Consider the following 12634-nt stretch of genomic DNA (forward strand, 5'->3'; position numbering starts at 1 on the left):
ACACTGAGATACCATCTCACTCCTGAAAGAATGGCCAGGATCAAGAAAACCAACAACAAATGCTGGAGAGGCTGTGGGGGGAAAAGGAACTCTCCTGCACTGCTGGTGGGAGTGTAGACTGGTACAGCCTTTGTGGAGATCTGTCTGGAGATTTCTCAAAAAGTTGGGACTGGAAATCCCATTTATTCCAGCTATTCCACTTCTAGGCATATTCCCAGAAGAACTGAAAGCATCATACCACAGTAATATATGTGCACCTATGTTTATAGCAGCACAATTTGTAATCGCCAGATCTTGGAAACAACCCAAGTGTCCATCAACTGAGGAATGGATAAAAAAGTTGTGGTATTTCTATACAATGGAGTATTATTCAGCTATAAAGAAGGATCACATTGAGATATTTATCAATAAATGGGCGCAGCTTGAGACCATACTCATAAGTGAAATAAATCAATCTCACATGTGTGGATACCGAATAGTTTCCCTAATGTAAGTAATGATTCAAATATATAAAAATATGTGCTAATCATGATTCCCCATTAGGTGGCCTTGAAGCCTTATAAAGTTTTCACTCATTAATGAAAGGCTTTATTCTGTGCTTCTTGATATGGAAATATTTGAAGCTAGAGTATATGAAGTTTTATCCAAATATTTCAAGGAAAAAGACAGACACTATGGTAACTACTATTAAGTCAGGTTATATGGTGGTGAAGTACTAGGTTGCTGAAACAGTCATGCTTTGACCTCTATTGTTATATTGTTATGTCCTGTTTTATCTCAATCTCCCCCTTATTCTTTTAAAAAATTATTTAGTCATTTCTTATGTTTGTCTTAATTAAAGAAAAAATTTAAAAAATTAGGATATATAAATAGTAACTCTTTTTGATTTCCTATTAACTTGTTTTGAAGTCCTGTAATACTCCCACGATCTTGTTTTGACTGATTAGACTCTGTTCCATTCTATATGATAGTATCAAGTTTGAAGACATAGGCAACTAATTTGAAGGCAATAAGATTCACTAAGTTACCCATTCTGGTTTGACTATTGTCTTCTTTGGAAGTCCTGTAATGTTTATAATGCCTAAGTTTTATTGGTCTTGTTCTCTACTGTTTTGTCCAACTTTATAATATCTAATGAGATAGACAATTCTTTTTAAGGAAACAAGAGACAACGTTGATAACCATTGTTGATAACCTTGTACTCTGTTCTACATCATGTGCTATGTCTATCCTTGGTTTTGACTGACAGCTTTGTTTTGCCATATTTGACTGTATTCTCTCCCCCCCCCCCAAAAAAAGTAATAAGCACTAAGGAGTAATAAAATCCAAAATGTGTAAATTTTGTTGTAAAAAAGAGAGGGGAAAAAAAAGAAGAAAAAAAAGAAAAAGAGCTCTAACGGATATAACAGCAAGTGTGTTTAGGGGTGTTAAATAGCTGACTGTATCAATGTTTTTGGATCATTGAACACAGCTGTTTGCAGTCTCCCTGTTTGAATGTCCACCTTGTATTCTTTGATACTGTGATTTGAGCAACTATTTTCAAGATGATAATATGTAATCTACTAACAAGTGATTTCTTACTGTTATGTTTTTGTTTTGTTTTGTTTTGTTGTAGTTCTGTATTACATGTACCCTTACACCGCTTTGTTTTGTTTTGTGTTTTTCTCTTTTTCCTCTTAAATAAAAAAAAAAGAAGAACCTGGAGTGAAATATTCCAAGCCCTGAAGGAAAATAACCTCCATCCCAGATTGATATACCCTGAAAAACTGTCTCTAGAAATTAATGGAGAAACAAGATGCTTCCAAGACAAAGAGGAACTTGGGAAATTTGCAACCAGCAATCCAACTCTACAGAGAATCGTGCAGGGCATTCCAGAGAGAGAGAGAAAAGTACTAGGATTCCAGGAACAGCAGCAGAGAGGCCTCAATGAATGGAGCAGAAAACAGAATGAAGAAGACAAGCAGACAACTGATGGCAAAAAAAAAAAAAGAGCATAACAGAAATGAGGCAGAGAAGCTTGGTTATAATCTCTAATGTAGATGGCCTCGATACACTAAATTTAAAAAAAAAAAAAAAAAAGAACCGCATGTAGAATAGATCAGGAGGCAGGGTCCACTGAGATGCTATTTTTAGGAAATATAATTAACATGAAAAAGAGTACATGGACTGAAAATCAAATATGAGAAATCAGTGCTCTATGTGACCAGAGAACCAGAGAATAATAGGGGCAACTAGACCAGTATTTGTGGATAGGTTGGAAAGACAGGCTTTAATAGGTAAAGGAATACAATTAGAGATCAAGTCCAGGAGAGAGAAGGTTCGGAACCACTTAGGTAAATAGCAGGGTTGCCCCCCACCCTGATTTAAAACCAAGGGTCTTGGTGAGACCCAAAAATGCAGTGTACCCTGCGGAAGTAAAAGGGGAAGGAGAGTCTTAAAAAAAGATGGCAAAAGATATTGTTAATAGTGTATCAGGATTTAAAACCCACATTATTCGCACCACCCTGTCGGGGTCGCTCCCGGCCGGCAGGAAAGACACACGACAAAGTCTGGCGGTGTGCAACCTTGCCTTTATTTGTCTCCGCGTGGGCCCCGCCAGGCCTCCTCTCTGCCACCAGTCCTTTCTCGCCGGTGGACTTTCTCTATCTCTCTCGTGCTTCCTCTCGTGGCAGGAGAGGCATTCACTTTTATAGGGTAACAGTGGCCAATCAGTTTAAAGCGCGCGATGCGGGCTGACTGGCTAACATCAGTTGTTGCTAGGCAGACTATCTTACAGAGCGGGTTGTTTAAGTCGCCAGGGCAATCAGGGGGCAGGAAGCAGGCACCAACTTGGCTCACTCGATGGGAGGGGCAATCTAGCTCAGGCTCCGCTCCCACCCACAGGCCCTACGTCCGCCAAGTAAGGCGACCGGTGTCGGCCGCGGCTCCCAACACCACCCTGCTTAGATAGATTTTTTTCTGTCCCAGTTTGTCTACTTGCATTAGATTTGAGGGCACAGAGAGCTATCCCAAAAACATCAGGATATAGCACAGTAATCATCTTTAACTTCCTATTAACTTAATCTGGAGCCCTGTATGACTTATACTATTTTATCATGACTGATCTTAGTTAAATCTGATATGTTTGATTGCTGTTTGGTATCGACAGATTTTATTCAAAGCTGATACGATTGATAGTATCAAGTCTGAGAGTATAGACAACACCGAAGATGACAAGACTCACTATGATACACATTCTTGTTTGATTACTGCCTGTTTTTGAAGTTTATACTATATACAGAGTTGTGTTTTTATTAATACTGTTATGTATTGATATATTCAATTATACTATGATGATACAGCCAATTCTATTGAAGATAACAAGAGATAACACAGGAACTATGGTAAAACTCCTTGTACAATGGCCTTATATGTCTTTTTCATTTCATGTGTTTATAGGAATATTTTTTGTTTTGTTTGTTTCTCCCTCTAATATAGAAAGGATATAAGTACATGTTAAGACTCATAAATGTATAGAACCTATAAATAGTTTATGAGAACTAATATTATGACACATGATGAAATGAACAGATATTTTGAAAAAAAAGGGACACTAAAGTACCCAGTGCTGATCCTGGAGTGTCATAATGTGAAACCAAGCAATAGTATTTTTCTTTGTTCAGACTGATATTAGCCTGCTTGGATTTGTTCAATCTCAACATAACTGAAGATATGGATAACTGCGTGTATGTTTAAGTGTGTAGGATTGATAACCATACTTCTAAGTTTTTGTTGGATAGTTGAACAGAACTAGTTACGATCTCACTGTTTGAATTCCCACTTTATATGCTCCACTTTTGTGTTTTGAATAACTATTTGTAAGAGAACAATCTTGTAATTATCAATTAGTGATTTCTTACTGTTTATATTTTTTGTTTTAAAGTATGTATTATTTCTACCCATTTTCTGTTTTGTTTGGTCTTTCTTTAAATAAAATTTTTAAAAAGAGACAAAAGTCACTGCATCCTTGTAAAGGGAACAATCCAAGAGTAAGAGATAACAATCATAAATGCACATGCAACAAGCACCAGTGCACCCAACCATAGAAAACAAATATTAACAGACATGAAAAATCAAATAGGCACTAATACAATTGTATTAGATGATCTAATAGACAAATCAACTAGACAAAATATTAACAATGAAATAGTAGAACTTAACCAAACTTTTGAAGAAAAAAGTTCCTTTAGAGACACATGCAAAAGTATTGGGGGTAAAATGATGCAAAGCTGTAATATATTTAAAAATACTTCAAGAAAACTATTTTGAAGCAAATACAGGAAAACACCATGAAATACTAAATCTAGGTGACAGATCCTTTCTATTCTATTTGTCTATATATTTAAATTTTTTTGCAAATGATTTTTCTTTAATTATGTAAACACAATATCTGATGGTCTTAAATTTGAAAAAACTACAAGGAGAAATTGATAGATCCATTCCATGGTTTAAGTCCCCCAAAGCGTTAAGTGCTGGGATCTGGCCCATGTGGGGTGCTGAGGTGGGGGCACATTTCTGAGGTGGACCGTGATTAGGTCATTGCGAACACTCCTGGAAAGGCTTAACGGACTTCTTGAGAGACCATGGTTAATCCTCACAAGAGTGACTTCTTATAAAAAAAAGTATGGCCCCTGAATCTCTCTGATTTTCCAGAGGATAACTTCCTTCTCCACACAGCCAGTTCCATTCTATTTATCCAGCATGATGTGACACAGCCTGTGAGTTCTGGCCAGAACACCAGCGTCATGCCCTTTGGGTCCTCTAGGCAACAGGATCATGAGCCCAATAAATCTCCTTCTAAGCCTCTTTACTATTTGCTACAGTGGTATACAACAGACCAGCACATTCCCCATCATAGTGAAAGATTTTATCACATTTCTCTCAATTATTAATCGGTTGGATATATAAAATATTAGTAGAGAAGAAGAGTCAAGTTCCCCCCACCCTCCACATGCCTCGTATGTGACCAACTGATCTGGAGAAACACAGATTGAGATGATAGCTACTGAAGTAAAACAAATGTTTTCTGTGTTTAGTGTTTATTGACTTTGCAAGCTTATAAGCCAATAGTCTGATCATCTATTTAGAGGCTAACAATATTCAATATAGCATCTGTGGGGGATCTCCTTCTGAAGGTGATAGCTATTGTTAATTCCCTATTATCTTGTTTTAAAGTCCTGTATCATTTTCATTGTTTGATTTGGTTTGGTTTGGTTTGGTTTGATCCTTTTTTGTCTTGCTTGATTTTATTATATCTGATGGCATGGACAGCTATTTCAAAGATAATTAAATATATTATAGTAGCCATTTTGGATTTACTAGTATTTAATTTTGAACTCCTGTGTTGCATTTAGTGTTTTGTTTTTATTGGTTCTATTCTGTTCTATTTTGTTTGATTTTATTATGTCTGACAGTATAGGTAGCTATTTTGAAGGCAACAAGAGTTATTATGATAGCCACTGTTGATTTCCTGTTATCTTGTTTTGAAATCCTGTATCACTTACAGTCTTGTTTTGTTTTGTTTTGTTTTTTGTTTTTTATTATTTTGAAGGTAGTAAAATACAACAGAACAAAGCCAATTGAGACAATGCAGTGAAATTGGTATAAAATGTCACAGCAGGTTACCAGAATAACAGTATTACATACCATAGTGTATCTCATTATCTTCACAATAGTTGTCCTTTCAATCAGGTATAGCAAAATCAAACCAAATACAGAACATTATAGGACTTATCAAAACAGAATATTGAATAGAGCAAAACAATTAATCAGAACAAAGCAAAACAGTGATAACAATATTTGCCTTCAAAGAGATGGTAGAAGGAAATCCCCCATATTTGCTATATTGCATACGGTCATCCTCCCAAGAGGTGCTCAGACCTCTGGCTCCCATTTGCTAACGGGGGTGGGAGGGTGGGATGTTTGATTCTCAGCCTGTGCACCCATAGGCTCATGGCTGCCGACCAGGGAGGCGAGTGGGTTGCTTTGTTTCCCAGCACCCTAAGTTCCAACATGGCATGGATCTTAGGAAAAGTTGGCTGGCTCTCTCCCTGGGTCAGCCACCACTTTCCCGAGCCACAGCTACTTACCAGGGAGGCAGGCTACAGTCTTGTTTTAATTGACAAAAAAAAATATTAGTAGAGAGGATAAACAACACTTATAGAGAAGATCAAATACATGCTTGATTAATAGGCACATATACCAATAAACACTAAGTACCTAGCAAATAAATATACTTAAGCATTTTCATACTAGTCCATAGTAGACAAATTTTTAAATTAGCAAGGGCACCAGACCTAGTTTTGTTCTCCTGTCAGATTCCTTGAAGCCTTGCATTCATCCACCGTCCACCCACGTCTGGGTTTTAGTCACTTGCCTGGCTTCTTGCTTTGCATGGACTCACCTCTGGTACCTTCCATTCCTGTACTTGTAAAACTCTGCTCATTCCCGTTACCTCCTCTCCAATGCAACCACTGATCTCAACCTTTACAGAGGCCAGGGCCAAACTGTGGCTTGGCGATCTCCATCTCAGGCATCAGTGTGCAAATCAAAAGCACTCTGGCACCTAGAACCAGCTGACTACAACAGAGAGCTCTAGCCTTCCCGGGGCTCCCTGGAAAGCCTTAAACTGGAAATTGTTGTCTATGGGGTAAATGTTGAATAATGAAAGGTAGGAGTCAGGTAGGAGCCAGTTGATAAATTCCTCATCCTTCTTCCCCAGGATGGATCTGTTCAAAGAAGCAGTGATACTCAGGGACAGACCTTGTGATTCAGCCATGAACCCTGATGTGAGGCAGCTGAGATCAGATAAGTAACATGCTATAGTCAGGAATTGTACAGAGAACAATTAGAATCAGGATACGGAGTTATAATGTTATTTTTATAATGGTCACTGGGTGTTAACACAAGAAAATATAGGAAATCTATCCGCAACACCAAAGACATAGATTATTTAGTCAAGAGCCTAAATCCCATGGCAATGTCCCACATGAGTCCAGATAAAACCCAGAGCTCATGACAATGCCTCCCACGAGTCCAACTGGAGGTCCAGAGCCCACAAGGACTCATACCAGGCTCTTTTACGGATCTGTGCTGGGAAGGCCCCTTGGGTCAGCGGTGGAAGCCAGAAAGTCTATGCCAGCAGGGTGAAGGAGCTGTGCTGGTAGGTTGAGGGTTCTATGCTGGAGCCGAGAAGTCACACTCACAGCAAAGACCAGGGCTGTCCTGAAAGGCACCACGGCCATCCTCAGCGACACGGAGTCCCACAATGTCTTCTCGTGCTTCGTTGCCAATTTTCCCCTTCCTATAACCCTAAAAACCACCATTCTGTTTTCTGTTCCTATACTTTTATTTTTCCATCATGGTATACAAAGGGGGCCACGCAAGGCTTTATTTTTAGAGCGATTTTAGACTCACAGCAACATTGAGCACAAGGAATAGCAATTTCTCAGGCACCTCCCCAACACGAGCACAGCCAACTCCATTATCTACGTCCCCACCAGAGCAGTGCACCAGTCATAGATGATGAAGTAGGCACCTCTCTGAGTCTGAATTTTGTGAATTTAGCATAACACACCTTAACCTATGTTGGTATGTGGCAATTTTTAGTACTAGGGAGTACTCCATTGAGAGGGGTATGACAGTGTGCTCGTCCACAGCTGTAATCTGGGTACCATCTGTCCCCTTCAGATGTTGGAAACTTATTCCCCAGTGCCTGGGTATTGAGCTGTGGTGGAACCTTTAAGAGGCCATGCCTCGTGGGAGTTAATTAGGCCAGGAGGCTACTGCCCTCCTGAACGGACCAACGTCATCTCACACGAGTCCAGGTTGGTGCCTGGAGAGTGGGTTCTCCCCAGCAGGCCTGGCACCATCCCTGACTCATGTTCCTGTCTCTTCTGCACGCACTTTGGCAGAGATGCTTCCCACAGAAGGCCCTCGCCTGATGGCAGAGCCCAGCGGATGCCAGTGAGATGCTCTGGGACTCCAGAACGCTGAGCTAAATAAACACATCTCTGTCCAAAGTACCCAGCTTCAGATACTTTTATAACAACATGACACAGTCTATTGCATTCACATACCAGTCAAAGGATATTTAGGTTGTTTCTTGGTCATAGCAATGACACAATAAAACCTCTATAAATGTGTCTGTACAGGTTTTTGGATGAACATAAATGTTCATGGATATTTTCTCTGACAAGGATGGAGAAATAGGGAACAATTTACTTTCTCATCTGAAACAATGACAGCATGACTAGATAGTTGGGTTAAACATAGGGGGCCAAACAGCACAAATCAATGATCACAGAGAAGAGAATAAGCAAAGGGCGCCCTCTATAACTGCCACAGCCCGGGGAGAGGGTCTCAGGTACAGCTTTTCAGCTCCCTGAACAAGGGGATGAGGTTAGGGACACCAAAGGAGATAAGGCTCACCGGGAAAAGTGTAGAGCGCTTCCCAGAGATGGAAACCTTCAGAGATCTGCAAGGGTCCCCTTGAATCGTTGGCTACTGATCAAGGCTGATCAAGATGAGAACCACTAGAAAGGATTACAGGGAGTGATCCTTGGATCCCACACAGGGCAAGGAATAAATGTATTTGCCAACAAATAAAATCACAAAACTTCCTAACTCAAAGGAGATGGGTGAGCAAGGGTATTCAAAGGCTATTGCCTGAGTAATGGAGCCCGATCAGTCCAACATTAAAGGCTGTGCTGCGTGAGCCCCAGGACTGCTCGACTTAATCCTTGCTTGTAGTCCTTCTGCTGGCCTCATACATCTGCACTATCAGCTCAAGGTTTGTGGGGCCCTCTGTAGATCTTTGGTCCTTCCCCCAGTGCAGTGCCTCTCCTCAGCTCAGGAAGAGTGTTGGACTTAGCCTGGGGCACCTTCCTTGCAGGGCAGTCTGGAAATTGCCCCAAGATGGGGATCTGAAGAAATAGAAAAGCTCACTTCATTTGTTTCTCTCTGTTAAGAATCACAATTCTCCACCCCTCTGTTATCAAATGTCTAAAAATGGTTGCATTTTTTTTTTTTGTTTCAAAATTTTAGTTATTTAAAGTGAAAAGGTAAATGGCCCCTGTGATGCCATTTTGGCCAGAAGTAGAAATGTGTGACCTATGGTAATTCTGCTTCAGAGGGGTCACTCTGGATACTGGACTAAGGGTGGCCAAGGGCAAGAATAAGAAGATCAGCAAGGGCTATTGCAGTGATCCAAAATTAAAACCAAGGGTGGCCTGAACCAGGGCTGCAGGGCTGATGGGCTGAGTCCACAGTGAATAAAGCTGATGGAATTTGATGATGTAAAGATTTCAGATGCGAGAGAAAATGGAAGTCACAGTGGATTCTAATTTTTTTTTTTTTACTTGAAGGAATGGGTGAGGAACAGATTTGTAAGAATGAGGAGTCACAAGTCACTACTCTCCTCCTAGCCTGTCATACTCAGCTGACAAGCCCTGCCCATCAGGAGTGGCAGGGTGCGAGCTCAGAGATGGCCTCAGCGGGGCTTGGCGTCGTGAGAGCTTTTCCTTAGGCAGGGCCTTTCCAAGTACTGTAGAACAGTGACCTGGCTCAGAAACTTCATGTATTCATATATTTATATGATGAGCCCTTTGTAGTTTTTAAATCATTTCACATCTGGTGCCTTCTTTAATCTTCACAAGAGCAGCATGCATTGGGGATAACCCCCAGGGCACTACCATCACCCTCATGCCACCACCAGCACCCCTGCCATCATTTTTCAGGCTAGGAATCCAAGGTTCAGAGAAGAGAACTACTTTGCTCAAAGAGACGTCATTAGTAGCTGACAATGAAGTGAGAAGTTGAACTCAGATCCATGGATTCTGAGTCCATGTGTGCTGAGAGGCAGAGGGAGGGGACTCTGCATCTTACCTGCTAGCATTTTCAGTGATTTTAAGTGACAAACCACGAGAGAAGATCCTCCTGCTCCTGCTGCTCCTGCTGCATGCATATTTTTGCTGTTTCAAGGGTTATGGGTGCAACCAGAACCCCAGGGAAGGTGCTGCCCACATGCCTGGGGAAGTGGGAGATTTAGGGGCTCTGAACTGGAAGGGTCTTCAGTTTTCTCAGACTTCAACCTTAAATCTGCTGTGTAAATGAACCAGAGACAGCAGGGCAAAGCCTCTCCGTCTTGTGGCCAACGCCCTTTACAAATTTACCCACATTGATGGCCCCTTGGTTTCCTGCAGAGGTGTACCTGCAGGCCAGTTATTCCAACTGACCTCTGGATCCCATCCACTTGGGTCCACCCAAGTGACTCTTCTCTATCAGCAACCCCTGTCTTCCCCTCCACTGTCTTCCCCGTCCACATTTAACCTGCACCTTTTTTTTCGTTCTTTTAAAGAAAACCATTCTCTCCGTCATAACGTGGCCAGTGCCTTTCACAGCTAAGTTACTTGAAATTGTCCCTTTTGTGTGATGCCACTTTCCCCTCCCCCACTGACCTTTCTGAGTGCTGGGGTGAAGCTTCTGCCATCTCCTCCAGCTGGCCATTCCATTCTAAGTGCTGGGCTCACTGGGGTCACCAAGAACCTTGCTAATGACTGATCCTTCACTTAACAATGGCCACACTGTTCCTAACATTCCTGGCTACCTTAGCCTCGAAGATTTCTCTCTGCTTTTGCTTGAGCCCTTCTTCATTGGCCCTGTTGTGGCCTCCTCTTCCTCTAACCTAGAGCTGAATGTCAGAGCCCAGGGACCTGCCTTCCCCGGACCTGGATAAGCCCACCTGCCCATGGCTTCCTTCTAGCATCCGGACTTCTTATCGGCAACTGCCTGCCATTTGGGAGCAGCTGTGCCAGGACATTGCCTGTTGTGTTCAGCAGCCACATTTGCACAGATGCCCCCAGCCTCTTGGCAAGCCGATAGAGCAAAGTGCAAGGGCTGCTCCCCACTGGGAGTCAATTTTACCCACTCTGCGTGGGTGACTGAAGGAACCAGTTAGAGCCAGGATCCAGAGAGGGAAAAGGCAGCCCACAGGGCCTTTCAAAAGAAATCTTTCCTGTTCATTTGGAAGCAAATATTTCGGCCCTTTCGGGTCCAAAAAGACCGTATCTCTGTCATGGAAGCAGCAAAGGGAAGATGGCAGGCTTGCGAAGGGGAGAGAGGGACAACCGGCATCTTCCTGGGCACTGCTGCAGACACAGGGAGGGTAAGTCCCAGGTTTTGCAGAAAAGCCCTCCTGAAAGGTCCCCTAAGCACACACTTACACTTTTACACTCATTTTCAAGTTTACAGACCTACAAGATCCATCAGAGCTGTGTACTCACCACCAGCTCAGACGAAACCACTTAATTTATGTGTATTTTAGTCCTGTTTAGTTAGTATGGAGCTGGCAAGGGGCTTAACAGGGTGACCCCGTTTCCAGGTTTGCCCAGCATAGACCTAATTCAGTCTTAATGTTGTTATCAGATACTGGGTCATCGATCAGTTAGAACTATCAGCTGTAGAAAGGCGGTGGGCATGAAACAGAGCAAGGAGGGGGCCTCACCAGGCCTTCGATGACCCTTCTGGAGGAAAGAACAAGTTCAAGGCTTGGCATCGCAGGAGTGTCACAGACTCAGGCTCGGCCCAGGAAACCCTTGTGACCATCAGATATGTAGGAGGTAGGAAGGTGGCTGGCAGGGGTCCCAAACAACAAGCAATACCTAAAAACAGGGGGACTGGTCACTTTCTTGTCCCTGGGACAAAATATCTGACACCCACAATCTAAAGAAGGAGAGGTTTATTTCATCACACATTTTCTAGTGGATCCAGTCCCTGACTGACAAACACCATGATGGGACGAATGGCAGAAAAAGCATCATGGAGAAGCAGAGAGAGAAGGAAGGAGCCAGGGATGAGAACACACGGCCCTGGTGACCACCCCTTCCAACCAGACCCTCCTAACGTTAGACCTAAACCATAATGGCAGGAAGCATGCAGAATCCAAGCAATGGACCCATTCAGCGCCTGAGCTCAGGGCACAGGGACACAGTGAGGGCTGGAAAAATCAGTGCTAACTGGGACAGATGCTGGGATGCAGAGCCTTAGGGCCCTCTGGCTGCCTGCCTGAGTCCCTGATACACAAGGAAGAAGAGTCTTTTAACATTTGAGAACTTGGTGTCTGGACCCATTTGAAACACAGTCTGAGGTGAATCCATTGAAGAGAGGCCTACAGCATGGGGAGAAATTATGGTACTATTAAGCCCAAGGATGTAAACAACATACATGCACTGGTACAATCATCCCGCTCGTCGTGGTGTCGCAGTCCATGGTCTCAGTCACCCAAAATCAAAATATTAATATTTTCCTTGAGTCTGAAAATACTACTATTTGAGAAAGAGCGAGAAAGCAGTCTTGCATACACCTGCAATTCCAGCACTCAGGAGGCTGAAGCAGGAGATCACAGCGAATTCAAGGTCAGGTTGCGCTACATGGTGAATTCAAGCCAGCCTGAATTACCCAAGTCCCTCCAGCCCGGAATCCCCAGCAGCTGGAAACCCCTTTTGGAGTCAGGCAATCATTCGAAGCAGATTTTTTTCCTGGATATAAATGCTAATCTTGGAAGGAAGGAGGCGGGGAGAGCTTGGGGGAGGGGAAG

The sequence above is a fragment of the Cavia porcellus genome, unplaced genomic scaffold (genome assembly GCF_034190915.1).
Source record: "Cavia porcellus strain 051 isolate PalLab524CR breed Dunkin Hartley unplaced genomic scaffold, mCavPor4.1 scaffold_9, whole genome shotgun sequence".
Taxonomy (NCBI): Eukaryota; Metazoa; Chordata; class Mammalia; order Rodentia; family Caviidae; genus Cavia; species Cavia porcellus.